A 21,719-nucleotide genomic window follows, 5' to 3' on the forward strand; every position below is an offset into this window, starting at 1 on the left:
AACATTGTAAAACAATGTTTTAAACCCTTTCCCATAATTTTCCAGCTCAAGTGTTTATGAATTGTCATAGCTTTTAGCTTTTAGCCTTTGTTGAAAAAATAAAACATTTTGAATGCATGATTTGTCTCACAGAAAACACAACTTTCATTGAAAAATATAATGCATGTGTATGTTCTAAAATAAGTCTATTAAAAATATATAGTGAAAATATTTGCAGGTCAATATACAAATCTGAACCCGACCGGACCAGCAGCAAGAAGTTGAGTTATGTAAAGGCAAATCTGTGACTGCTTTTCAGTTTGGTTTTCATCATGGCATTATGTGTGTTGTCTTTTGTTATTGTGGTCACTATGATGGCTTAAAATAGACAAGACTCGTGTTAGTGGTCTTTAATGGCCCATTAATGGAAGCGCTGGCAGAACGATTCACCTCATGTCATTATGTTCAATCACAAGTGAATTCACCAGAAATCTCTTTCAGTATGTCATGTGACCTACATACTTTTACATGCGCACTTCCCTCAGATCCACCACAAATATGTCGCCGTTGTCTTCGTGTTCAAGCATTTTTTAATGCCTCCTGCAGTTTAGATTTGGATTGTGAATGTCACTGTCCACACAACCACATTAATAACTAGGTTGACAGAAAGCTCTGACAGTTAAAGTCTTCATCAGTAAATTAATGAATACGTGTCATGTCAACAAGCTGTGCTTGTGAATGTATTAAACCCACAATACTGGCATGTTCAGTGGACAGTAGAATTTACTAGGGTTGTCACGATTCCTCGATTAAATTCAAGTACCCTACAGGGCTCAACGCTAAGGATTTTTTTCTGCTGGCCTGGTCGGGCCAGTGGTTCAAATTTTTTACTTGCACCGCCAAAATTTTCGCTGGCCCCACAACAAAAAATATATAAAAGTAAAAGGCAAGAAAATGGGCTTATAAAATAAGCATAGTTATTGTTTTCATTGTCTTTGTTACATTTAACCTAAATAAATAGGTTTTTGACACCAAAAGCTATTAACTTATAAATATTAACTTATTAAATATTGTTAGACAAATAAACAGTAATAAAATAGTAACAAATAATCAAATTATGAGTAATAGCACAAATAAATACAACAGAACAAACATATAAATGAAATAAATGGTGCTTTTCAAGTTTTTCAAGTAGGTTTAAACAGGAGATTTTCAGGTACAGAAATCGTAATCTAATGTATAACTATATAACTATAGAATAGAAAACTTAAACTTTATTAAAGTTAATCAGTCAAGAGCATTTACAGATGCATAAAAGTTTTTAATGTTGAAAATATAAAATGTTAAATACTGTTATTTGAAATTATAAAAAAAAATAAAAAATGAAGACGCTTTAAATGTGAAATTAAACCCGCCAGTAGGTGCCAGCGAATCACTGTTAATGAGCGAATCATTGAGATTCAACCGATTCATTCAAGCGTCTGATTCATTCAGGAAGTGTTGCTCAGACGCAAAACAATGCAAAAATCCATGAACTGCATTATTAGAACATTTTCTAAGGCTGCACGATATATTAAAACCATTTAAAAACAATATTATAGCATGGTTCTGTTGTGAAATCACAAAGGCAGTGATTCAAATTAATAAATATATGCCCTGTGGGTTTAATAAGCATTTTATCAGATTTCATCAGAAGGTTTTATTTATAAACCTACACCAACACAGGAGAATACATCAATATCTTTCTAAATATACAAACGGTTGTTCATCTTGATTTGAAAATCTAAAACCCTCACTCTGAGTTTGCATGTTTTGATGTCCACATGTTCTTGTTCAAGAAATTATGGTGTCTGGCAAAATATTAAAGATTAAGTGAACATTTGAAATAAATGTCATTTGGTCAATATTGAACAAGGATTTGATCTGCTGTAAAGTGTAACAACAACAATCGCAGGCCGTTGCCTCTGCAGGCATTAGTTATAATACATAATGTACATAAGTTGATTGTTTATATTATTATATTATATTATGTATTTTAACATTGTTGTTCTATAAAACCATATGATTACTTGTTTTTGATGCTTTACTTGAACCAAAAATGATTGCCTTGTTACTATTTATATAAGTATTTTAAGTAATTTTAAGGGCTGTTGTTTGCTTAGATCTATTTTTAGTACCACAAAAAATATCCAAATACTCGATTGAATGTTAAAATGATTGACCGATTACCAAAATAATCATTAGTGTCAGCCCTAGAGTGTACCTTTTAACTAAAAGAGGAAGTGGATGCTGTGTGATCAGGCCATCTTGAGTTCACTGTTGACCCTCTACATGCTTCTCTATGCCAGAAAACAAGAAACAGTCAAGTGTGTAGTAACCAGTGCTGGGTAATATGCTTGAATTATATATTTTTTAGCTGTTTGTCATGTCTTGATATTCATGCTTTTGCTCTGAATTAAAATATAGTAAAAATTATTGGACGACCAATATCGTGGTTTGTTTTGTTTGTTTTGTTTTTGTTTTGTTGTTTTTTTTTTGGCCAATGTCACACTGTATGTACAGTATGTGGAAAATGTGCTTTTTGAAATTAAAGAATGTTAACCAATTTTATTATACGCAATATTCAAAGTAATGAACGTATAAAATGGCATCATATGACCCCTTTAAGACAGTCAACTAATGAAGACGGCGTCTCAGGTGCTGTCGAAATTAAAGTCCCATTTCAAACTCTTATCGACCAAACAGAAAACTTCTGTGGCTGATGCCAATAACAAAAACACTGCCAAATATAAGGTCAGTATATTTGTTGTGCTCTAGTAAAAATGTAATTAAATCAGCATGTTAGACACACAAGGAAGAACATTCAGGGTTTCCCCCCCCATTTATATGCACCAATATAATGTCACACAATAAGGAACGATATTTATCTATATAAATGAAAAATCCCTTCTGGAGACTTCTTTGAACATGTTTGACTGACTGACAGATTGCTGAGTCAGTGTTTTCAATCCATTCGTTTTAACGTTTGTTTTTCTTCTGAGTTATAAATTAGAGATGCTATTAAAAATATCTCTGTCTGAACTCGCATATCCTGACAAAGCAGGTCTACATGGTCTATAGGAAATTTATACAAAATTATTATTGAATAATACTACAAATATTTGATATACTCGTCACTTAATCCTAGTAACCCCAGTAAAACATTGGGGCCTGTTATTGTGCTGTTGTATGTACCAGCTTGTACAAACTCTTCATTTTTACCCTCAGTATCGCTCTGCTCAGTGCGGATTGCAGCGCTGCATGTCCTCTACAATGGCAGGTTATAAATAGATGTGCTATTGAAAGCACAGGAAAACTCTCCTCTGCTGGACGCGTGTCGACTCTAATGTCTGGGGGTGGGGGGAAAATCGATTCGCATATAAATCGCAATTCTATTTTCCACTGATTCGAATCTATTCATAGATTTAAAAATGTTTTTTTTTTTAAATGCATGTTAATAACGTGATCTTGGCGGAACAAAGAAAGCGAAAGTTAACAGAAGCTTACTTGACAACAACAGTTCCTATATCAATATCTTAACCAATAGAAAATAACCTTAAAGGGTCATGAAACCCTAAAACTACATTTTCTGAGATTTTAACAGAGGTATGTGTGTTGAACATCATTGAATACAATGTTGGCATCTGTTAGATTTAATTGTAGGGGGAAAGTTTTGAGAATTTTTTCCCCTGCTATTTTCGTCTTCCGGGTTTAAAATCTCCACCGGCGGTGCACTATAATACTTTGATGACGCCTAATTATTAATGAGACAGAGTTTTCTTATCCTATGAGAAGACACTGTCTCTTAATTATTCAGGACAAATGACAGACATGTCAAACTGTTGGATCGCGCAGTAGATGAGAGAGGCGTTCATGGGTCGCGAGTGTCTGTTTTTGTGGTGTAAATGTTCGGGTGTGTTGCATGGCTTTCCCCGCGATACTGCCAGGGCTAGACTGGCTGCGGGCGGTTGGTAGGCCATCAACTACCGACACATCGAAACTGTTTGTGTTTAGCAAGCATTTTTCTTGAGAGAGCTACGATAACGGGAGAAAGGTGGACTTCGGCTTTATTCATCCTCATACAATAAGCTAGAGATGAATTAATGGGTCAAAAACAATTGTTTGTTTTTGCTTTGTAAGAGTTTCTGCGTCGCGCAAGTTCTCTTCGATATCTATCTGTCTTCGACCCAAACACGATTCATCCACACTGTGAGTGTAACCGCTCTTTACGGCTCTTTAACCAATCAAACGGCTTATAAAACCGCCGCAAAATACGTCTCAAAGATGCAACAGCATGTTCGTATTCGATGCAGAGAACAAAATACGAATGGCTGCACATTTATTTGTGCATTAAATTATAGCAAATACCATGTGTATATTGTGTTTATGTAATAGTAATTTGCAGCGTGCATTTGTTGGAAGCTTTTTTTTTTGTAATGCTTTTAATGATAGCAAAATAAAACTGTTTGAATCAGAAGCCGTTGCTCTGTCATCGGTCTCCCCTCATCCCCTCCACTCCGCAGCTTAACCACGCCCACTTCTGTAGCATTTTTCAAAACTATGGTGAGAAGTGACTGCTGCTGAAATGGGGGGTTTCATGACCCTTTAAATAATGTATAGTTACTGGCACGTCAAGCTTTTCTGGCGATCTTGTTTGTGTAAGCCAATGAATATCCTGTATCTGAGGCTAAACCACTAAATATTGAGAATCAACCGTGTATTATTTTTCTAACTTTAAACTGATCAGAACCAGCTGATAATCACTTGATTCGATAAGTCTCTCAACTTGACGCTCACTAAACCGATCACATTTTAATGATGTAAAAGAGAATTTCACGACTTGGAATTTGGTAAAAAATGGAATTTGGTAAAACAAAAAAAAACAAAAATTAAAAATAAAGCTGATTTCATAGTGCCTTACTTGATTTTGTCCATGAACGCATTATTAACTTCCCCATGTCAAGTTGTGGCATTATTTCTTGATTATTTTTGTCATTGTATATTTAGTAACTTGTCTGCAGTGTTAATGTGAGGATGGATTGTGGAGCATCAGCGGTCTGAGGATGAAGGCCGAGTGATGACGTTCATGTTTGTTTGAAAGGGCAGGATGGAGTCAAAGAATCGGGGCTTTTAAGACGTGCCCTCTAGCAACATCAGAATCATCTCCGTCCTCCTCCTCCTGCATTGTTCGTCTGCTCTACGCGTGAGCTGCAGGACTGGTAGAGTGCTGTTAAATATTGCATGCTCCATCCTTAGTGCATGGCTGCAGGCGCATGCTGTCTCTCAAACACACACACACAAGTGGTCAGGCCTATTCAGTGTGTGCATTAATGCGCCGGACACACTCAGTGCTTCATACACTCCATCACTTCAGGCTACAGACAGACACAAAGCGCTGTGAGAGAGGGAGAGATGACCTGTGTGTGTTTGGCTTGTGTAGAGTCCAGTGGCAGCACTCAGAGAGAGTGGACATGCTTTCAAAGAGCGGGCTTTTTTCTCTGAGGGGAAATGGTTTTATTTGACTCTGTGCCATCAGATGGCATATTTACTTTTGAATTTTGCACAGAAATTGGCACAGCTCCATAAAGTGTGATACTAGGTCTGGACGATATGGGAAAAAAAAAAAAAAAAAAAAAAACTTTTTTTTTTCATAACAATTGACCGAGTCACGATTTCGTCTTTTTTTTTTTTTTTTTTTTTTTTTTTTAATGCTTAACTAGTCAAATTAAAAACATAAGTACAATATGATTCAAGTAACATTCACTTTATTAACCATCTGGTTAAAAAGTTCTCTTCCAAGAGTACAAACCTGAAGTGATCAACACGGTGTAAAACAAATGACTTGAATATCTTTGCAGAAAATATGCATGAAATATGAAGGCAAATGTTGTACAAACTTATCTTAAACATATCCTATATACTCAGAAATAATATAAAATAAAACAATTTCTTAGCCAAAAAGTAATAGCAATAAATAACACCAGTAATGGGCTGTTATCAGAAAATAACAGCACCTTTCAGCCTGTCACCATCATGAAATATCAAACATACAGTAGTAGTTCTTTACAGGTTTATGCTTTCCATTGCACTATTTGTCCTATTGTTTTTATGTTTGGTGGACCTGTTTGGCTGTTGCACTTGTGTCTCACGTCTTTTGCAGCGTCTCACCCATGAAACGGCATTCTGAAGTTAAACTCGCGTCTAATAACTTTGCTTTTTTTTTACCCATTCCAATGCCTGTGAATAGCGCTTAAGACCTAGCCACGTGTTCTGCGCCAAACGAGAACGGTTAACGGTGCGCCATCTTGTGGTCAAATAATTTTCTTGTCTTAATGGTTATCATTGCTGAATTGTCAACGTCTAATTGTAACGTTTGCCAACATTTTTATTCAAAACCACGATTTCATGATTTAAAAATAATAGAATCATGGCAAAACATTAAATTAGAAATTCGAATAATTGAGAAAAATCCCAAAGCACTGATTTATTTTCTTTTTTCTTTTCTTCTTCTTTTTTGTGTTGTGCCGTTCAGTCATCCCCATCAACACTGGATCAGGTTTTTGTCTGATACACCAATTAGTGGTTGATCAAGATGGGATTTTTGATTTGCAGATGATCAATAAATGTTATCATCACACAATTTAATTTAAAAACAATAAATAACAAAAATAACACGTGTACAGTAGGAGTGGGACAAAATATGGCGATATATCGTCGTACTTCTCCGTGTGATACGAGAATCGTATCGCTGTGCCAAATATCGATGTTTAAAAAAAAATAAAATAAAGCACTATAAATTTCTCTGCTTAAAGCGTCACTACTTCAAGGTGGCGCTCGACACATGAATGAGGGAAACGTGAACATAAGTTAATAACTAGCCTAAGAGAAAGAGGTTATTAACAGGATGGCGGACAGCAGTGTGAGTAAAATAGATGCCCCAACCACGTTTAAGTTCAAAGTCTTGACGCACTTTTATACTTTTGTGACAAACTAGACATCTTTGACGTTCTTCATCAAGCGCTTAGATATACACGGGAGCGTTTGAAAGCATATATTAGGGATCCATGTAGGAACCCCCTTGTATATCTGTAAGTGCTCGGTGAAGAACGTCAAAGGGTCTGTTTGCACCTGGTCACTTTATGCGTTTTCTCTGATCGGATAGCTATTCGATCATGAAAAGACCAGGTCTAAATGCTCTCCGAAACGCATTTGAGACGGATTTAAATCCGATCACTCAAACCACTTCAGGAAATGGTCTGGGACGCATTCCAGTCAAAACTGTCTATGCATCAGTCTAAATTCATCTGGTTGTCGAAACTACGTATGTAAATTTTACTTCTCCCAAAAATACTAAAACTGAAACATGTGAGAGTCAGATATGACAATGCTACTGCATTACGCATCGCCGCAGATCTCTTCAGCAAGCTGACGCGCAAACTGCCGCATATGAAAGTGACGCGTAACGCACAATTATCTTCATTAAAAGTAATTAGACCTTACCAGTGCGGTTGCCGCTCTCTCCTATTGCAGTCTTTGATTTTGAAATTAACTGATGGTCAATAAAATGCACCTCATATTTGTTGCTTTTGGTGATGTGAACTCTATTAAATCTACATATATCGCAGGAACTGAAGATCGGATTTATCCGTTACTTAACTTAACCTTTTCACTTGCATTTTGTTTTCATATTAAGACCTAAATCGTGATGTATCATTATAGGATTGTCTAGCGATATATCAATTATCGCAGAATCGCTGACTCGCGATATTATCGTTATCGTGATCATACATTTATCGTATCGTGAGGTACCCTCCGATTCCCACCCCTAGTGTACAACATCGCTGCAATGAAATGTTTTAACATAATATTTGTTTGTTTAAAAAATAATAATTTGAACTTCAGATTGACATGGAAAAATATACATTAGAAATAAGCTTCAGTGCAATTTTATATCAGGCATGTTTAATTATGTAAATGTTTGGTAAAATGTGCTTATGTTCAAGTTGTATTGCAAAACACAGGTGGGATACAGATATGGTTAGGGACAGGTAGACTGATGTGAGGAAAACAAACTGCAACATAGTGAAATGTGAAAAAATTATGAATGAATACTTTCTGAATTGTCATTAGGTGGACAACGACCACCAACATCACTGAATTAAAAGTCACTGCCCACAAATCCTGTATTTTGCTCAGTGAAACCTGACACAACAGTCTGTTGTTGCTTATATTTTCATTTCATGGCTTAATGTGATGATCATTATTCCTCATGTGTCACAACATGGACTTGTAGAGAAAGAAAAGACTATTGATGGTGAACTTCATGCTGAAATGAAAAGATATTTGAGGACCCAGTTGTTTATTTTATTTATATATTTTTTTGGACTTATTTAAATCACACACATCACTTCAGGAAGTCAGACTGTTGTTTTTAATTCAGTGTAGGCCAGTATTGTGTTGCAGGTGCTAATAATGTCACTGGCCAAAGCCTGTATGGCACTTTGTTCATTTTGAACCCTGTGTTCAGCTCTGAGTTCACGTCTTATTGTGGGAAGGTCTTGTCTGTTTTAGACATCTCTACTAGGCAGTTTTACTCAGAGTAATGCAACACTTTTAGAAGTGAACATATGACATTAATCGATCGTGTCTTTGAGTATCTGAATATGTGTGAGCAGTAGTGAGTGTTTGTGCGTGTGTGTCTTTGTTCTAGTTTTGTGGCTCACCCCACCCTCCATTTCCTGTTTGTAACACATGCTCTCAGCTGACTTGCGAGGTCATGTGATGCCACTGGTGTGCCATATAACAATCGATGCATCTGCCTCCAGATTTCAGCCATCTGTGGTGAACGCGTTATTACAGCTGTGTGATATAGCTAAAAATATCTTTAGTTTTTTAGGCTTTAGACAATTCAGTTATAGGGCTGCATCTGATGATTTTGATAATAGATTAGGCTAATCTTATTTCTTTGATTCAATCATTTAAAAAAAACAAAAAACATCTCATTTAAAAAAGTTATTCAACATCCTGCCCAATGTTGTCCACCAAACAATGTGTAAATTCAAAGCTATGAGGGAAAAAAATATGACTGTGTGTTGGCTATGATATACATAATGTGCAAACAACTGGTTAAAACATAAACAACTCCTTGCCCACAGTTTAAAGCAGATTTTAAATATTTTAAAAGTTAAAAAAAAGATAATTAATTGTTACATGTAGTATTTTAAACCCACATTTAATGTCCAACAAGAAATATTTGATCAAAATGTATATTTTAGTCAGAATTGTGCATATTTTCTCCATTGCGCTCCATCCATATGCATACATTCAATGATATCTGTCAAGTTTAACAGAGTCGTTTGCTATCAGAACGAGCTTTAAAGGATTAGTTCACTTTCGAATTAAAATTTCCTGATAATTTACTCACCCCCATGTCATCCAAGATGTTTGTCTTTCTTTCTTCAGTGGAAAAGAAATGAAGGTTTTTGAGGAAAACATTCCAGGATTTTTCACCATATAGTGGACTTCACTGGGGTTCAACGGGTTGAAGGTCCAAATGTCAGTTTCAGTGCAGCTTCAAAGAGCTCTACATGATCCCAGACGAGGAATAAGAGTCTTATCTAGAGAAACAATCGGCCATTTTCTAAAAAAATTATTTACTTTTTAACCACAAATGCTCGTCTTGCACTGCGCCACACATTATGTAATCACGTTGGAAAGGTCACACATGATGTAGGCGGAAGGCGGAAAACAACGATGTCGGACAATTTAAATAAAATGAGTTTTTCGCCCTTCTGCAGTATTTCCGCCTTCTTCACACGTGACCTTTCCAACATGATTGTCATGCGTGGTGCATCGCAGAGCAGTGCAAGATGAGCATTTGTGGTTAAAAAGTATATATTTGTTATAATTTTTAGAAAATGTCTGATGGTTTCTCTAGATAAGAGTCTTATTCCTCGTCTGGGATCATGTAGAGCTCTTTGAAGCTGCACTGAAACTGACATTTGGACCTTTAACCGTTTGGTGCCCAGTGAAGTCCACTATATGGAGAAAAATCCTGGAATGTTTTCATCAAAAACCTTCATTTCTTTTCGAATGAAGAAAGAAAGATATGAACATCTTTGATGACATGGGGGTGAGTAAATTATCAGGAAATTTTCATACTGAAGTGAACTAATCCTTTAATACCAAGTGGGAACAGGGCCATACTTGCAGACTTCAAATACATTGATAAAACTGATAAATGTGTCCAGTGCACCAACATTAATCTTTACTGTCAAGAACGGGTTCTCTTACTAGTTGGATGCAGTGGTTTAGGAACCGGTGACGCATATTTGCCGGTTATCATGGTCATTCAATATGAAAACAGACCCAGATCTTTGAAGTGAATTCGCTGCGAGTGGTCTGTCGCTGTGTACTTTATGTATTTATAGCCATCCGTCGTCACTGTTTGTTTCACTGCTGCACCTGTACACCTCACTTTGTAAGTAATAAATTATTCCTTTTGTTGCATTAAATTCATCTGGGTTTGTGGTCTCTTTGTACAGCACAATATATATTTATTTTTTTCCAATATCAATTTAAAAGTTATACCCCTGCACCCCTAGTCCATCTCGGGGTCATAACATTTATAGAGGCTTGTCCCGGATCTGAAATAACCATCCCAAGACCTTGGGGGGAAAAAAATGTTTTGTGAATGAATCTGATTTCTCCTCCAGTGGAAGTTGTACACCCAGTCTGCACTGCAAGCGACGCGCTCACATTATAAACGCTTGAGAGTAGGCAGCTCTGTTGATAATTGGAGCACATATCTATTTTTGTCGCGTTGCGTCACGCCGCGCGCTACAGTCGACGCGCTCCCTCCCGCCGTGCACACAGCTCTCTTCACTACAATGGCAGTCATCTGATGTGTGGCAGTGGCTGAATCCTCCGTTCTGATTGAGGTGCGACACATTTGAGTATCTCTGGCAGGGCCCTATGATTACATTTTTCTTTTTTTTTCTTTTTTTCTTTCTTTTTTTAGGAGCACTTTAAAAAAAATTGGAGCACAGTGAAACAATCCAGAAGCACCTTCTGATCAATGAAAGACATTAACTTTCCCATTGCAAGGCGAAACTTGCTCCCTTAAATTGATTTCCAGGGGCATCTTTTACCTTTATAATGGCAGTTTTTTTCTAACCTTATTAAATGTATGCATCCACCTTTTATGTGAAATTCTCATATTTAAATGTATAAATTGATTTTTTTTTTTTTTAACTAAAGCAATAAAATCAATCGCGGTGTTACCAATTAAATAAAATGGGATCAGCAAAATCCATCTTTGCACTGCAGAGGTGACAAAGAAGCTGCATCTGAAGTGGCATTTATATGTATTTTTACTCAGTTTAACACAGCTCAGAGGTGGCATCAATGCATTTACACTGCAATTACAATTGCATAAAATTGTTATGAATTTAAGGTATTGTACAGTTTTGAATAAGAAAATATGAAAAAATTAAATTATTATTTTAAATATGAAACTAAAACCACCTGTTGGTGGCAGCAAGTCAGTTTTCATGAGTCGAGTCATTGAATCATTTGTTTTGTTCAAGACAGCTCTTTATGAATGATTCATTGAATCACTCACTCGACCAATTTGTTCAATCAAAATGCTGATTTATTCACTAACAAAACGTCTTGCCAGAGCAACACTGGATTGTCAAACAGACAATGTTGTCTTTAAAACTTGAAATTGACTTCTTGTTTATTGAACTGTTGTATAAAATCTATATCACATTTTGCAATAGTGCTGATATTTGGGATGGCAGTCTTTCCTGTGTGATATTAGTTGCGTCTCAAATGACGCACTATACACTATGCACTTATACACTATGTACTTGTGCACTATGCACTCATCCGTGTAGTGCGTGAATTGTATAAGGTTATTTTGTCATTTAACAACGGAGTCCGATCCTCCCTTCCCCTCCCCTACATCATTAAAGCTGCGACAGTTGAGTGCATGAAGTGTCCAACATTCCACACTTCGTTTTTTCCGTTAATTTAGTGCATCATCCGGGTATTTAAAGTGCACTTTTTCTTTTTGGAATTTTCCTTGTGAACGCACTACTCACACTATTTGTACTTAAAAACTTATAGAATACTGCATAAGTACGCGAATTGGGACGCACCGATTGCTTAACTATATGTTATAATATTAAAAATGAACTCATTCAGTGGCATTTTTGCCCTTATACCTCAAATTTTGACTACATTTTTATTCATTTTTGCCCCAAGCTCTCGTTAATTTCCGCCCCTGCTTCTGATAATTCTAGGGCTGCCCCCTTATAGTTGACTTACTGTTAATCAACAAGAAGCTTAGTCGACCAAAATTAGTATTAGTATTAGTAATCATGCAGTCTGTGACAGTTTGTTAACGGCAGGAAATCCAAACATTCGCCTATCATTCATCGACCTTAAATATTGCTTATCACTTGAAACATGTTAGTAGCAACTTTACAAGTCTGCTCGCTCTAACGTTAACCTATATAAATGTGTGCTATTATTTGCCACATATCCAAGTGTTCGTGTGGAGAGCGCGCTTACTGCATGACATGGAGGCGCCGGCGCGATCACTTGTAATACTCCGTCATTTTTGGTCATACAGATAAGAATAATCCAACATTAGAAACTGTAAATGGTTTGCTTTTATTTCTGTAAACTTACAATATCAACAAAACACTGTGCTTCTGTAAAATGATGAAAACAAACCGGATGTGCTTTCAGCCATCTCGGTCTCAAGTGAACTTGACCGCGCCACAAAAATTGGCAGCATATACTTGCCTCACAGACATGAAAAATAAATCTATGGAAAGCTTGAAATGTCTACTTTTAAATGAATCAAATATTTTCAGATTATGTAGGCATAATCCGTGTGAAGTGTGCTTATAGGCAGTGTTGGGGGTAACGCATTACAAGTAACTTGAGTTACGTAATCAGATTACTTTTTCAAGTAACTAGTAAAGTAACGCATTACTTTTTCAATTTACAACAAAATATCTGAGTTACTTTTTCAAATAAGTAACGCAAGTTACTTTTCACATTTATCGACTGACAGATCTCCTGTCCCCATATTGAGAGAAATAAAGTGCAGAGGGTGTTGTGTGCGCTGTGTGAACATGATGATTATTGTAGTTTTAGACTAAATGTGAACATGCATTTACTCATCTCACTTGCACGAAAACATTCAGTATTCCTCAAAATGAATAAAAACAATTTTTGCAAACCTGTAATAATAAACTATATTAAATTAAACAAATATACTTTATGTATTTAATCTCAATTATTAACCAATGTCTTTGCTGCTGACCTTCAATATACCTAATTCAACCATACTAATAAGCAAAAAATACTTTAGATTAGATTTAGAAATAAGAACTAGAACTTCCTTCTGTATCATATTCTTCTTTAATCCAGAATAGCAGCACAGCTGAAAGTTTGTTTGAGCTGCGCCCTCTACTGTACAGGTGTAAATATGCATTTCCTTCAGCCTGAGGCTTATTGATTTCACTTTTGGTGTGAAAGGGCCTTTTTGCCAAAAATAGAACTTTTTGTTGTTATTAAAAAACAAACAAGCAAGCCCAGCCCCGGTGAGAAAAAGTAACGCAAAAGTAACGTAACGCATTACTTTTCATAAAAAGTAACGAAGTAACGCGTTTAGTTACTTTTTTAGGGAGTAACGCAATATTGTAATGCATTACTTTTAAAAGTAACTTTCCCCAACACTGCTTATAGGTACATCCACTACTGCGGTGATGGCGAGTCAGCATCATCAACTTCATCTCTGCAGTTGAAAACACTAGTTTATCAATAAATTATTAAATTGTTCAGACAGTCTCCTCCTTTTTTTTCACGCCACATTCATAATCATTACATTTGCTGGTGCGCTGGGGCAATCTTTATGTGTGCGTTTGAGCTCTGATTAGAATATGTATTATATTTATAGGCTCATTATTATGAATTATTATTCATTGTTTATTTTTCTTTATATAAATGCGCGATTAGTCGTCTAATCACTTAAATTAACTACTACTAGTCGACTAGAAAATTCTTTAGTCGAGGGCAGCCCTAGATAATTCAAATGTAATATTTTCAGTTGACAGGCTCATGTGAACCAGTTTCAGTACAAAAACATAAAAAAAAGCACAATGTTCAGTGTCTGAAAAATAGTCTGTCGTTCAAAATTTATTTTTATTTTTTTTCACATTCGCATACAATAATCTTCATTTGCAATGGTTTATTTATGGTGTATGATAAATGTGAATATGTGTGGTGATTTGTGAAGCCTCAGAACTAATCGTTGTAGTTCATGTTCAGATTAGAAGTTTACAGTGACCTCAAGCGGGGAGGAGATCAACATTTCCATTCAGAAGTGCCACAGTAGGAGTGACCATGCTGTGTTTGACTTCCTTCTGGAAAACAGCTTCCCTTGATCACCCCATCATTCTCATCACAGACTCTTGTGCTGATCAGAGCTGAACGCTCGAGACGTCCACAGATACCGCCATCAGGTTCAGTTATGACGTGGTCTGTAACCTCAGTCTGAAACTGCTTGCTTTGCTTTTGCAGAAACTGTGTCAGAGATCAAAATGATTTTATCTGCCGCGTCGAGTCCCTTGCATTGCTTCGTGTTCAGACAGGAAGGAGTTAAGTGCCTGCAGCTCGTGCTGGTGTCTCTGGGGCAGCTGGTCTGGAGGGAGGGGGTCTTAAATTATTAAACCCCAGCAGAAACAGGGCAGCACGTAATAGACGCAGAGCAGCGCCCTGCTCACCTCCTGTACCGCACCGATTTAGCTGCTCATCATTTCCAGGATGACTCTGCTTTGTCAAGTTTAAAGGAGCCTAAACTGCTAAATGTGGATAAGTCACTATTTATATGTGTTTATGAATATTGACAGTATGGATTTCTCTGAAGCTGCTTTGAAATAAATTTGACTTGACTTTCCTGAAAGAAATGTTTTTTCAATCAAAAATTGAACCATGTCTGATAAAAAAAAAACATTAGACCAAGTATGTTCACAATTGCACATTTAAGTAAAGTGCCTGGCTGAGCAAATATTTGCTGCTCTTTTCTCTGGAACATGTGCTTTGGTTCGCAATTACATCCTTGATATTTACGCAGTTTGTATGTTGTGCACCAACCAAATATGTCTAAGCAAAGATGTGAATTTACCTATATAATTAAAAAGTGTAAAAACATGGTTATATTTACTTTACTGCAAGCCAATAAATGGCCCAAATGAGTTGTTTTGTTCCGCTTTTGAAGTGTTTGCCAGTGGATGTTTCTCATAGGGGTGAAATCATGTTAATTGGGACACTTTTTGCCATTGAGTTTGATTGGGAAAAAGTGACCCACTAAACCTGAATTCACCCTACATAACAGAAAGGGCGGCACATAATCGAAGAGAGTTTGTTAGTGCGACCTCTAACAAAATGTAGTAGTAGTCTGTGGGGCTGAAGCTGTAAATTGTGGTGATGTAACCTAAAGCCTATTGATTATTTAAAAAAAGACTGGTCCTTTCATAAAACCCATGCAAGCTTCCTGTATGAACAGGAAATACATCAAAAATACCTCAGACTGTGCTTGTTAAGGCATTTCATGTGGTCTTTAGGCTAATATACTGTAAAATTGAGGCCTTAAACATTTCAGTTCATCACACACACCTCTCTACAGCAAGCTCTTGCAATCACATTTCTTTCCTGCCCACTACAGAAGTCCATTCTTCACTCTTCAGAGAAAACATTTTACATTTTGTGTTTCTGGCTGTATTTTGTGATTTCACAGGGTACTGCACCTTTATCTGACACGTACATCTCTTTCTGATGTGAAATGACTTTAATTAATAAACACATTTAGCTAGAATAAAAAGACATTACCTAGAATATAGCTGCAAAAAGCATTCATCAGTGTCCAGACATGTGTAGGTCAGCAAAATATCCAAATGTCAAAGGTGTTGTGGTTACAGCTGTTTAAGTGACAGATTACATATTTTTGCAGAAAAATAGAAGTTGCCTCAAGTCATTTAGGTGTATTTACACAGACTGTTTAATACGCTGCAATTGCATAATTGAGGCCATCAGATGGACATGGCTTATTGCTTACTCAAAAGTTTTGTTCAGAGATGCAGATTCATTCAGAAATGAAACGCCACTGTGTTGCTCAAAGACATGCAATTGTTTAGTTGTTTGGAATTAGTTTTTGTTGCTGAAAATAAATTTTGCAGCATGGTTTTTCTAACGTCAATGAACAATGTACGCTTTGCACGCGCGCTTTGAATAGTTTTTGCACTCATTTAGTTTGTCCACAAGGTGTCAGCACTGAAACGGCTTTTGTTTCACAGTCTGAAAAGAAACCGAGAAGACTGAGCAAGAGTAACAAACACAACAGCCGATCATGTTGATGAGCGCATGTGTGAGAAAATTAAAAGAGACCAGCAACTCTATTTTAAAACGAGTACAAAGATATTATTATCGTAACTTTTAGAGCGAAAAAGCACAGAGACTGTACAAGGATGAATCGTTCTAGTTTGTCAAACACCTGTTTGAGACTGCGTGTACGTTAAAAACGAAGTAACTTTTATTTTGGCGTCATTTAATACAGCTTCGAAGCTTTACAAATCTGTTGTTTTTGAATCAGTGGTTCAGAGCGTGTATCAAACTGATAAAGTCACGTGAACCATTGAAATTGTTTCGAAACAAAAGATTCGTAAAGCTTCGAAGCTTCATAAAGCAGTGTTTTGAAATCACCCATCACTAGATATTGTTGAATAAACTTATTTTGTCTTTTTTTGAAAGTTTTCTCGTCGCTTCATAACATTAAGGTTGAACCACTGTAGTCACATGAACTGTTTTAAATATGTCTTTAGTACCTTTCTGGACCTTAAAAGTGTTCATTATCTTGCTGTCTATAAAGGCCTCACTGAGCCATCGGATTTAATCAAAAATATCTTAATTTGTGTTCTGAAGATGAACGAAGGTCTTACGGGTGTGGAACGATATGGTGAGTAATTAATTTTTTGGGTGAACTAACCCTTAAAATGATCCAGTCAAGAGTAGTCAGTGACTTTTTGGTTTGTCTTTTGTTTGATTAACATTAAAACACAGACAGCAGCGCAGCAGGATTTTTAGGCTGCTGTCACTTTAAGAACAAATGCACGGATCCAATATACTGTAACACTTGCGCTTTTTCACAGCTTTACATTCACATTAAAGGGTTAGTTCACCCAAAAATGAAAATAATGTCATTAATTACATGTCGTTCCACACCCGTAAGACCTTCATTCATCTTCAGAATACAAATTAAGATATTTTAGTTGAAATCCGATGGCTCAGTGAGGCCTGCCTAGCCAGCAATGACATTTCCTCTCTCAAGATCCATTAATGTACTAAAAACATATTTAAATCAGTTCATGTGAGTACAGTGGTTCAATATTAATATTATAAAGCCACGAGAATATTTTTGGTGCACCAAAAAACAAAATAACGACTTATTTACTGATGGCCGATTTCAAAACACTGCTTCAGGAAGCTTCGGAGCGTTATGAATCTTTTGTGTCGAATCAGCTGTTCGGAGCACCAAAGTCACGTGATTTCATCAGTTTGGCGGTTTGACACACGATCCGAATCATGATTCGACACGCTGATTCATTTGTGCTCCGAAGCTTCATGACTATATAACTATACATCACTATATAAGTCGTTATTTTGTTTTTTTGCCGCACCAAAAAATTCTCGTGGCTTTATAATATTAATATTGATTTAAATATGTTTTTAGTACATTAATGGATCTTGAGAGAGGAAATGTCATTGCTGTTTATGCAGGCCTCACTGAGCCATCAGATTTCATCAAAAATATCTTAATTTGTGTTCTGAAGATGAACGAAGGTCATTTTTGGGTGAACTAACCCTTTAAGACATAACCGACTGTTTACGAGGAGACTCGACAAGACGGGCATTTTGGCATTTTTGTGTGAATATGTCCGTTAAAGTGCAAGAAGACATTAAAGAGTTTTGGATCTGTGTTGCACGAGTATAGAATTGAGAGGCGCGAGTACTTTAGCATATACTTGCGCTTGAATATTTAAGTTGGCAAGGCTTAAAAACGCACAAATGATCAACTTACGTGACAATACAGCACTGGCCCGATCGGGCAAGTGACAGATCCGACCCCGGGCCACCACTTATTGTCGAGCCCTGCATATTGTTAGATTACAGAAGCTCATTAGATATCAGCTCTGCTTTTTTTGTCTCCAGTGTTCCTTCAAATTCAATGGCCAGTGTGCTCATGAGTCCACTGGTTATGTCATAATCATGGTGTATGTAATATTGAAAATTAGACTGGTCTTGCCACTGTTTATTTGAAAGGTGCATTTGTGTGGTTTTAGAGTTGCAGTGTTGTTGAGGTGAAGGTAAAGCCGTATCCAGGTTGATGCGGCAGCTGACCCTGTATTAGCAATATTATCGTGACACTTTATCAGCTGGATTATGTGAGGCTTAAACCGCAGCTCTGCGTCTAAACGTGGAGCCGGCCAATCAGCAGCTGGTGCTCAGGTGAGGTGTTCATCCAGTTTAGATCTATTCAGAAGGTCTTTGGCTGTTGGAGACACAGGAGCTGTGTCTGGGGAATACAGAATCCAGGTAAGGCTTTACTTTAATCTAGAAATAAGACGCCACACCTGAGGGAATAGTCATTTGAGGGCCGGACAGGAACCGTGAGCTAAATCGTGCACTTTTTCTTTTTTTTTGGTAGTGTGGGACCTCTGATGGCTTTTTGTGCTCAGATGGACTTTGTTTAGTGACTATAACTAGTTGAATAAGCCAAGATGTGGCTACTGTAGGAGTGTGTCCTCGAAAGACTCGCACTAGTTACTAATGTTGGTCAGAGGTTTGTGTTCTTGTTCATTTTGATGTGAGATGTGAGTGAAAGTGTCTGTCTGCAGTGGATTTGGGTCAGCAGGAGAGTTCATCAGCAGATTTGGTGTTAACCGGATTTGTGCGGACGCGCTGAATCAACTGTGTCCCTGGATTACAGGAGTGACATTGAGAACGGGACGAGGTCTGTGTCTTATGTCCACTCGCACTTTCCTCTGGTCTCTCTGACCACCGAACCAACTCTTGACCCACAAAATTCAACAAGTTTTTACCTTTGGATTGATTTCTTTCTGTGAAATACAGAAAGTACGGAAGTAAAACCGCCAGGTACGAGTATATTGTTTTACGGGTACGGTATATTTTTGTTACGGCTTTTAGTTGTTTGAATGAGTAATACTTATTGTAAAAAAGCTAATTGTATATCTGTGAATTTATATATGTGTGTCTTGCAAATTAGGTTCGATATGTTTAATGCGAAAAAAAAAACTAAAAATCTAATCAAGGCATGTTCTGCACAGTTTTTCATGTGGAAAGATGAGCATAGGTATAGGAATAGAAAGATTTACTTACATGTATTTTTAACTAGACATTTAAATATTTGAAAAAAGTTGACATATCTGACTGATGAAAATTAATCATTTGAAAATGACAATTTGAACTGTTTCCTTATCAACACTAGCGTTGATTGAGCTACTGATGTTTAAATGAGACGCTAGTAAAACATCTGTCTTTACGCTCATACCCACGAGACAAGAAAAGATCATGAAACTATTCTTAAATTGGGCCCTATGAAATCTTCTATTTTTTTATTTTTAAATTCCATTTTTTTATTTTTTTGACTCCATTTTAATGCTTAAATTAAATTTTAGTAATCAAAAAGCATGTCAAATTAATGAAATCATGAAACTTAATGACAATTTATTAAAAGTTAATAAAAATTACATTTTTAGAGCACTATGAAATTTTTTTTGTCCAAAATATGTTTTATTTTTAACAATTTCTGTGTTTTTTGATTTAAGCTTTCTGGATTCCGTTTGTTTAAATTTTAATAATCAAAAAGCATGTCTTGAATTCATAAAAATAACTAAATTATTTTTTTTAGGGAAAATGTTTTATGAAATGTTTTGTTGTTTTTGTTTTCAGTATTGTATTTAATTGTAATTAATTCTGTATTGTATTTTAATTTTTCTGGCAGTCAAATTAAGGCATAAAGCATTAATTTATCTTATGAAATTAAACAATTTTTTTTTTTGTCAAAGTTCTGCACAACAGAGCTTTACTGTTAAAATTAAAACATGGAAGAAAAATTAAAATTGTTTTAATAATTTACTATTAGTGTTAGTATTATTATGTTGAGACGTAGCTATATTCTACTGTACAGTAGTAATATATTTGTCACGATTTCTTCAAGTTAAACCGAACTTTTGTTTTGACGGGCTGCTGTGAAGAGCTTTGAGTTTCTGTGTGTTTATGATATAACAATCGTTTTTCTCTCAAATGAATGAAGTGACTCGTGATGAAGTGCCTCAGAGCGGCTCTGGAGATGAAGTTCATGCGTTCATGTCCTCATACAGTGAGGCGACAGAGGCTGAAAACACAGAGCGAGTGCGTGTGTGGTAAATGAAACCGCGCGTCTGCACCATTCATCCACACAGAGACTCAGAACATTCATATTTCATATTCATATTTAAATAGTTTTTTTGCGTATTTACAGAAACGATTCAGTCGCGATTTGATTTAAGTATACTAAACTACTTTTTATTTCTTAAAACTTCAGACATATTCCGTGACATTCCGCATTATGCAGTAAATTCCATTTTTATGACTGCATTCCGTGATTCCGTCCACGTTTTCTGCATCACAGAAATCATCGGGCCCTACTTAAACTTTGTCATGATATTCACATTTACCCTGTTAACATGACCTTAAGACAACGGCTTATTTCAGGGTTTTTTTGTGGAAAGCAAGAAAATTCAGTCCGATTTTTGCACGCAGACCAATGTGAGAAAACAGCAAAGGGGCTGAAAAGCAGAAATACAGCGGTGCACAACTTTCACTTTCTGACATCCACTTGTCATGGAGAAGAAAAAAGTCAAATTACTCCTTTTAAATGGAAACAATGTCAACATATCGCACTAAGACTGTGGGACGTTCAGATTTTTGTATTCGCTACGGTGTTTATCAAGCAACAATAAATGTAAGAGAACAGAGACAGAGTATGAAACAGCAGCAGCTCTGAGCATGTGACCCAAAGCACGAATCTTATTGGTTGGCCAGTTTTCTTAACAGTGCGATGAAAAGAGGTTAGATCAGCTTTCCTTTAAAAATCCATCGCATCGATGACATGCAAATGTTTGTCAATAGTCATCGCAAATATCATTTCTGTTGTGTGTTTTTTCCAAAGTGTATCCGATCTAATTAAACGTCAGCGTATCATATTCACTGTACAGTAATGCGATTATCTGTGCTCGGGCTGTGAAGTGTTTGTGTAGCTGTGTGATTGTGTTGTGCTGCGCTGCCGGGAGACATGCAGTAATGGTGATCTTTAGCACAGGCTCACTGCACAACACTGTTGCTAAGCAACGGCTTCACGGGTTGGCAAGGACACAGGCGGAGAAAGAGACGTGCTCGCATCCCTTCATTAGTGTTGGAAATGTCTTTTCTCACCGTGTCCAGTGGAAACGGGGCTCTAACTATAGCGCTGATGTCAGCTGTGTTTGTGCATGTTGTGGGTTGAACGGCTAGTCAGAAACGCTGTATAATGAGGCTCGGGTATAAATGAGACTTGGTGTCCACCG

At 36.6% G+C, this 21,719-nt stretch overlaps 1 protein-coding gene across 1 annotated transcript in view; it reads left to right on the forward strand.

The window, feature by feature from the left end:
- Nucleotides 1-21,719, forward strand: part of gnb1a (guanine nucleotide binding protein (G protein), beta polypeptide 1a) — a 49,449-nt gene that overhangs the window by 12,887 nt on the left and 14,843 nt on the right. The gene's annotated exons all lie outside the window — the stretch shown is intronic.

This window comes from Megalobrama amblycephala, linkage group LG12 (genome assembly GCF_018812025.1).
Source record: "Megalobrama amblycephala isolate DHTTF-2021 linkage group LG12, ASM1881202v1, whole genome shotgun sequence".
NCBI lineage: Eukaryota > Metazoa > Chordata > Actinopteri > Cypriniformes > Xenocyprididae > Megalobrama > Megalobrama amblycephala.